Source organism: Podarcis erhardii, assembly GCF_964252035.2.
Source record: "Podarcis erhardii genome assembly, chromosome: 4".
Lineage (NCBI taxonomy): Eukaryota > Metazoa > Chordata > Lepidosauria > Squamata > Lacertidae > Podarcis > Podarcis erhardii.
In genome coordinates, this window is record NC_138508.1 from 8,876,758 (window position 1) to 8,884,255 (window position 7,498).

The following is a 7,498-nucleotide window of genomic DNA, read 5'->3' on the forward strand; positions in this document are numbered from 1 at the left end:
AAATATATAAAAGGATGTCACATAGAGGAGGGAGAAAGGTTGTTTTCTGCTGCTCCAGAGAAGCGGACATGGAGCAATGGTTCCAAACTACAAGAAAGAAGATTCCAGCTAAACATTAGGAAGAACTTCCTGACAGTAAGAGCTGTTCGACAGTGGAATTTGCTGCCAAGGAGTGTGGTGGAGTCTCCTTCTTTGGAGGTCTTTAAGCAGAGGCTTGACAACCATATGTCAGGAGTGCTCTGATGGTGTTTCCTGCTTGGCAGGGGGTTGGACTCGATGGCCCTTGTGGTCTCTTCCAACTCTAGGATTCTATGATTCTATGATTCTATGAATTGAGCCAGTGTGGAACGTGATGCATCACTTAATGTTGAATTGGTGCACATTGAGTATTCTGCAGCCTGGATCTAAAAAACTCGGGAATTAGTTCTGCTTGCTCAGAGAGCCTTTGGACTTGTGGTTACCCCTTTACCATGCTGAGTGGTGTCCCAAAGGCGCTGTGGTCTGAATGGCATGAATGCCCCACCAAGAGAGGGCACTCCACTTGGCATGCACAAACCTTTTGAGCACACAAAATCTCAGTCTGGTTTTTAATGTGTGTCCGTAAAATGGTGTTAAATGACTGAGCTTTTTCTACCCTGTCCCCAGTCATCAGCTGTCCGGTGGTAGATTTGAATTGATCTTTTGTAAACAGTCTGGAGATTCTCCACAGTATGCAGCATCTATTACCATCCCCACCCCTGGCCCAAAAAACCCTCTGTGCAGTAGTAATAGCAGGCTTTGAAGCAATGTATGGCTGATTAGAGGGACGCGGGTGGCTCTGTGGATTAAACCACAGAGCCTAGGACTTGCCGTTCAGAAGGTAAGCGGTCACCACAACGGGGTGAACTCCCGTTGCTCGGTCCCTGCTCCTGCCAACCTAGCAGTTCAAAAGCACGTCAAAGTGCAAGTAGATAAATAGGTACCACTCCAGTGGAAAGGTAAACAGCGTTTCCGTGCGCTGCTCTGGTTCGCCAGAAGCAGCTTAGTCATGCTGGCCACATGACCCGGAAGCTGTATGCCGACTCCCTCAGCCAGTAAAGCGAGATGAGCGCCGCAACCCCAGAGTCAGCCACGAATGGTCAGGGGTCCCTTTACCTTTACCTTTACTATGGCTTATTTATAGAACAATGATAGATCAGAATGAGAAAGGTTTTTGCAGGATCTTTGTAATATATTTGGCTGGCAGGGGTTTAGTTTGGGGAACAAAGTTTGTCCCTGACCAGTCTGCTGTTAACTAAATAGCAGTTCATCTAGCGATAAAGAAGCAACAACATTGCAAGAAAAATCCGCAGAGCCAAGGCGTGCAGGGCTAAATAATAATAATAATAATAATAATAATAATAATAATAATAATAATAATAATAATTTATTTATACCCCGCCCTCCCCAGCCAAGGCCGGGCTCAGAGCAGCTTACAAACAATAATAAAAACAAGAAGAATGATTACAACTTAAAAATAAAATACAACATTAAAATAATGGAACATTAAAATATTAAAATGTAGCCTCATCGCAGGAGGAGAAGGAAAAGAAAAGAGAGAGAGAGAGAGAGAGAGGGAGAGAGGGAGGGAGGGAATCAAATTGACTCCAAGCCAAAGGCCAGGTGGAACAACTCTGTCTTGCAGGCCCTGAGGAAAGAAATCAGATCCTGCAGGGCCCTGGTCTCATGAGGCAGAGCATTCCACCAGGCTGGGGCCAGAGTTGAAAAGGCCCTGGCTCTGGTTGAAGCCAATCTAACTTCCTTAGGGCCCGGGACCACTAAGGTGTTGCTATTTATGGACCTTGAGGCTCTCCGTGGGGCATACCGGGAGAGGCGGTCTCGTAGGTACGAGGGTCCTAGGCCATGAAGGGCTTTAAAGGTCAAAAGCAGCACCTTAAATCTGAGCCTGTACTCCACTGGGAGCCAGTGCAGCTTGAAAAGCACTGGGTGAATATGCTCCCATGGCAGAGACCCCGTGAGGAGCCTCTCTGCAGCATTCTGCACCCGCTGGAGTTTCTGGGACAGCTTCAAGGGCAGCCCCGCATAGAGCGAATTACAGTAGTCAAGCCTGGAGATGACCGTTGCATGGATCACTGTGGCCAAGTCGGGGCGGGAAAGGTAAGGGACCAACTGCTTGATGCGGCGAAGGTGGAAAAATAAATGTATTCTGCTTTTGGTTTCTCTACCACTAGTAGAGAACGATAGCCGCCTTTTGGAGCTGGAGGCTAGATGGATCATTGGACTGCAAAACTTGACACTGAAAAGATGCGATGAATAGCTGGACTTGGTCACTTAGGTCCAGACTGCATTTGAACGGAGCCAGGGAGGGGTCAATTTAAAGTGGCACAGGGCCTTCCCTGCATACACAATCCTTCTGTGTTTCTTTTATTGTTGTTAGCCGCTCTGAGCCCAGCTTTGGCTGGGGAGGGCGGGATATAAAGAAAATTTTATTATTTTTATTATTCCTATTATTCTGCAGTTTTTTCCCAGCAGCACATAAACTGGGATAGCACAGTTGGTAGAGCATGAGACTCTTAATCTCAAGGCCATGGGTTTGAGCCCCAGGTGGGGCAGAAAGCTTCCTGCATTGCCAGTGGGCGGTGGGTGCTGTCCTTTAAAGCCCAAAACGGCCTCGGCCCAGTATAACTGAAGGAGGGTCTCCACCCCCATTGTTCTGCCCGGACACTGAGGTCCAGCGCCGAGGGCCTTCTGGCAGTTCCCTCACTGCGAGAAGCCAATTACAGGGAACCAGGCAGAGGGCCTTCTCAGTAGTGGCACCTGCCCTGTGGAACACCCTCCCACCAGATATCAAAGAGAAAAACTACAGTGCTACCTCGGGTTGCATACACTTCAGGTTTCAGACTCCGCTAACCCAAAAATAGTGCTTCAGGTTAAGAACTTTGCTTCAGGATGAGAACAGAAATCGTGCTCCAGCGGCGCGGCGGCAGCAGGAGGCCCCACTAGCTAAAGTGGTGCTTCAGGTTAAGAACAGTTTAAGGTTAAGAACAGACCTCCAGAACGAATTAAGTACTTACCCTGAGGTACCACTGTACCAGACTTTTAGAAGACATCTGAAGGCAGCCCTGTTTAGGGAAGCTTTTAATGTTTAATAGATTATTGTATTTTAATATTTTGTTGGAAGCTGCCCAGAGTGGCTGTGGAAACCTATTATTATTATTATTATTATTATTATTATTATTATTATTATCTCTTCCAACTCTACAATTCTATGATTTTTACCAGCTGGGCCAGTACAGTCTTAGAAGATTTCGGAGACTTTTGCCCCCTCCTCACTATTGAGCTTCTGCATTTGTGAACCAGGCGTTATACTGGGTTTAGGACAAAGCCTGCTGCCTGCCTTCCCCGCTGCACCAGAAGCTCAAATCTCAGCGGCGTCACTAATGACTACCCTTCTGCGCACAGACCTTATTGTGAGCCCCTGTGTGCATTTTGGTGGTGCCTGTGCAGGAGCCGTTGCTTGGACTTTGTCTTGAGGGTGAAATATGAGAACTGAGATGGGCACTCTTAAATCCCCAGACAGACAACTGTGCAGTGTGCTTTTCAAAATGCCGTTTTAATTATTAATACAGTCTGGGAGGATGATCCAAAAATCAATTTAATGTCACTTTTCCTGGAGACCCTCCATGCCTCTTAATTTCTTAAATTATTTACATTCTCTCTCTCATTCTCTCTCTCTCTCTCTCTCTCTCTCTCACACACACACACACACACACACACACACACACACCACTTTGGCACAGCAGAGCATGATGTAATTTTAGTTCTGTCATACATATTTGGAATACAAATGTGCTGGACCAAAAAAGAAGAAGAAAATCCAATGATCTGGTCGGATTAGTAATTTGAAGCCCAGGATGAGCTTTCAAGGCACTTTGATTTGCAATATCCTTAAATCATAGCTAAGCTGACGTGTTGTTTTTATTCTAGCCTGTGCTTGTCTTCTTAAGTTTCATACAAATCATTTTATAACCTCAGCACCAAATACTTGAGCATATCTGATTTCCAATGAGCAATTTGTCTAGCATCATATGACCCGTGGCAATATTTGTGTCTTCAGAGAATTTCTTTGGGAGTAGACATTTATTTATTTATTAAATTTCTATGCTACCTTTCCTTCAAGGATCACAGGGCAGTTTACAATATAAAAACACAAAAATACACAACAACAAACCAAAAAAATAACCCTCCCACACACACTGTTTAAAAGGCTATAGATTGTTTAATTAGCCAAAGGCCTGAGGGAAGAGGAATGTTTTCATCTAGGTCAGCAACCTTTTTCAGCCGTGGGCCGGTCCACCATCCCTCAGACCATATGGTGAGCCGGACTATATTTTGAAGAAAAAAATGAATGAATTCCTATGCCCCACAAATAACCCAGAGATGCATTTTAAATAAAAGCACACATTCTCTAATGGGGCTTCCTGCTGCCGCTGCGCCACCAAAGCACGATTTCTGTTCTCATCCTGAAGCAAAGTTCTTAACCTGAAGCACTATTTCTGTGTTAGCGGAGTCTGTAACCTGAAGCGTATGTAACCCGAGGTACCACTATATATCTAAATGAGGCTGGGAAATCAATGGCAAAATGAATGCTTTGTATGCAGAAGAACCCAGGTGTAGTTTGTGGCATCTCTTGATTAAAAGAATATAGGCGAAGTCTCCGCCTGACGGAGCTATAGCCAGCAAGAGTAGGTGGTCTGTACTGGTCTCCGGCAGCATCATTTGTTCATATGAGCCAGGACGGCAAAGAAGGAAGCAACAGGCATGGAAACTGTTTGATGAAGATGTACAAAACTAGCCATCAGAGAAGGGGAGGGAAATGTTGAGACCCACGTTACATCATAACAACGTGGTGTCTGTGGTAGCAGGCAGGGGCTGCTGCAGAAATTCTTAGTGATCAGAAAGATCTCTAGGAACCCTTAACCTTGTATCTTGCTTTACCTGGTCATTTCAATTCTTGGGAGATAAACTTTGCCAAAAGCTCCCAGGGTTGGTCTTGCGTCCACTCAGACCTTGAAGACAACGGGGTCCGGACTCCCCCCTCTTTCAGGACGTTGCGTCCATTTCAGATTTGTGCAATCTCCAGTGTGCAATCAAGAACACCTTGTACTGTCCCAAACTTTGGAAACTTGGGAACAAAACAGATGTGGCACAGCATGTTTTTCCTTTGTTACAAAAGGATCCATGGGAGGGCTGCTAATTTTGACGGAAGGACCAGCGCTGGGGGAGGAGAAGAGAGAAGAAGCAGAATGTTTAGCCCTCTGCGGCCCCTGCTACATAATGCCTCCATGTGCAGCCCCCAAGTGCTGTCAGCGGTGTTTTTGCTAAATGAAAATCCCTGACATTATTTCAAGATGGTTTTGCATTTTGCACCATTTAATTGCAATTATTTGATTCTAACCTCTGTGTTTCTCAACGGCGATTTTGCACGTTCTATCTCTTTGTCAGATTATTTTTTCCAAGTGCAGGAATTCGTGCTGTGGTTCTTTTCTATCGGAGGGGCAGCTGCCCACTGATCTGTTTGACAGTGTGCTTGTTTGATGCCTGACTTGTTTTGCTGGAACGGATCCAGTTCAGAGATTGTACACGTTAATTGCTGCTGACTTGAGGTTTTCCGAGGAGATGCTTCTGTTGATGCCTCTGCCATTGCTGTGACCTTGCCATTGTACAGATGGGTTGTGATTTTCCTTGAAAGCTTGCTATTCCATTCTTTATCATTTTCCGAAACTGTTGGGGGAGGTTAAACGCAGTACAAGCTTCATTCCTGGGGTGGGGTAGTATAAGAATCTGCATCGTTGCACTCATTGCTGCGGGATCTATTGTCTTGTGCAATGTCCTGAACATCTCAGTTTTCACAGTTGCACTGGAAATCTTGGAAATGTGTCCTTGATTTCTGCTAAAGGTTAAAACAGAATCTGAGCGGATGTTGTAGCTGTCTCAAGACAATGACGGCTGCCTCTTGTTGGACCCAGCCTCCTAACCCCTACGGAATTATTCTCCCTTGGATGATAATAACTGGGCGTTATTTCTCCATTTGATGTACAGTACTTACTGGTCCAGGGACACGGCTGGCGCTGTGGTCTAAACCACTGAGCCTAGGGCTTGTTGATCAGAAGGTCGGTGGTTTGAATCCCCGCGATGGAGTGAGCTCCCGTTGCTCAGTCCCTGCTCCTGCCAACCTACCAGTTTGAAAGCATACCAAAAAGTGCAGGTAGATAAATAGGTACCTCTCCGGCGGGAAGGTAAATGGCGTTTCCGTGCGCTGCTCTGGTTCGCCAGAAGTGGCTTAGTCATGCTGGCTACATGAACCGGAAACTGTACGCCGGCTCCCTCTGCCGGTAAAGCGAGATGAGCACCACAACCCCAGAGTCGTTCGTTACTGGACTTAACTGTCAGGGGTCCCTTTACCTGTACCTTTAGCTTACTTACTGGTCCAGACTATAAGGACCTTGTGTCTTGTGCTCCCACATTCTGGGAAGGTGAAGATTTTGTGTGTGCTGCTCCCCTCTTGGAAGGAAAATGGATCCTGTGACATCATTTGTGTGTGTGTGTGTGTGTGTGTGTGTGTGTGTGTGTGTAATGCCCCCTTTCTCATTACAGTGAGCTACAAATGAGACCCTAGAATACACAGTCACAATATCCTTCAGATGCAGGTCTCTCATGAATCCAGGGTAGTCTTTTGTTTCCGCAACTGTTCCAGGCAGAGGAATTCGCAGCTCCGATAGTGGTCAGAGAACTGCCTAGAGAGCTCTGGTTATGGGGCTGCATATAGCTGTGATTAATAAATACATTAAAAGTCATGGTGTGATGTGACTAGAGAGTGTTGGACTTCAACCAGGGAGACCAGGCTTCAGGTCTTGGCTTATCCATAAAACTCCCTATACATTGGTGCCTCGCAAGACGAAATTAATCCGTTCCGCGAGTCTCTTTGTCTTGCGGTTTTTTCGTCTTGCAAAGCACTGCTATTAGCGGCTTAGCAGCTTTAAGAAAAAGGAAACAAACTCGCAAGAACTCGCAAGACGTTTCGTCTTGCAAAGCAAGCCCATAGGGAAATTCGTCTTGCGGAACGATTCAAAAAACGGAAAACTCTTTCGTCTTGTGCGTTTTTCATCTTGCGAGGCATTCGTCTTGCGGGGCACCACTGTATATCTCAGCCTAACCTGTTGCACAGGGTTGTTGTTGATCGGAGGACTGTGTGCATTGCCCCGGAATCCTTGAAAGAAGAGCAAGGTCCCAATAAACAATAAACAAATATACAATAGTTACAGGTAGGTAGCCGCGTTGGTCTGCCATAGTCGAAACAAAACAAAATAAAATAAAATTCCTTCCAGTAGCACCTTAGAGACCAACTAAGTTAGTTATTGGTATGAGCTTTCGTGTGCATGCACACTTATTTAGATACCTTCTTTATTTTATTTTATTTATTTTAAATAAACAATAAAAGTCAAGTGCTGCTATAACA

At 45.6% G+C, this 7,498-nt stretch overlaps 1 protein-coding gene across 6 annotated transcripts in view; it reads left to right on the forward strand.

Moving 5' to 3' along the window:
- Nucleotides 1-7,498, forward strand: part of FCHSD2 (FCH and double SH3 domains 2) — a 150,563-nt gene that overhangs the window by 80,341 nt on the left and 62,724 nt on the right. The gene's annotated exons all lie outside the window — the stretch shown is intronic.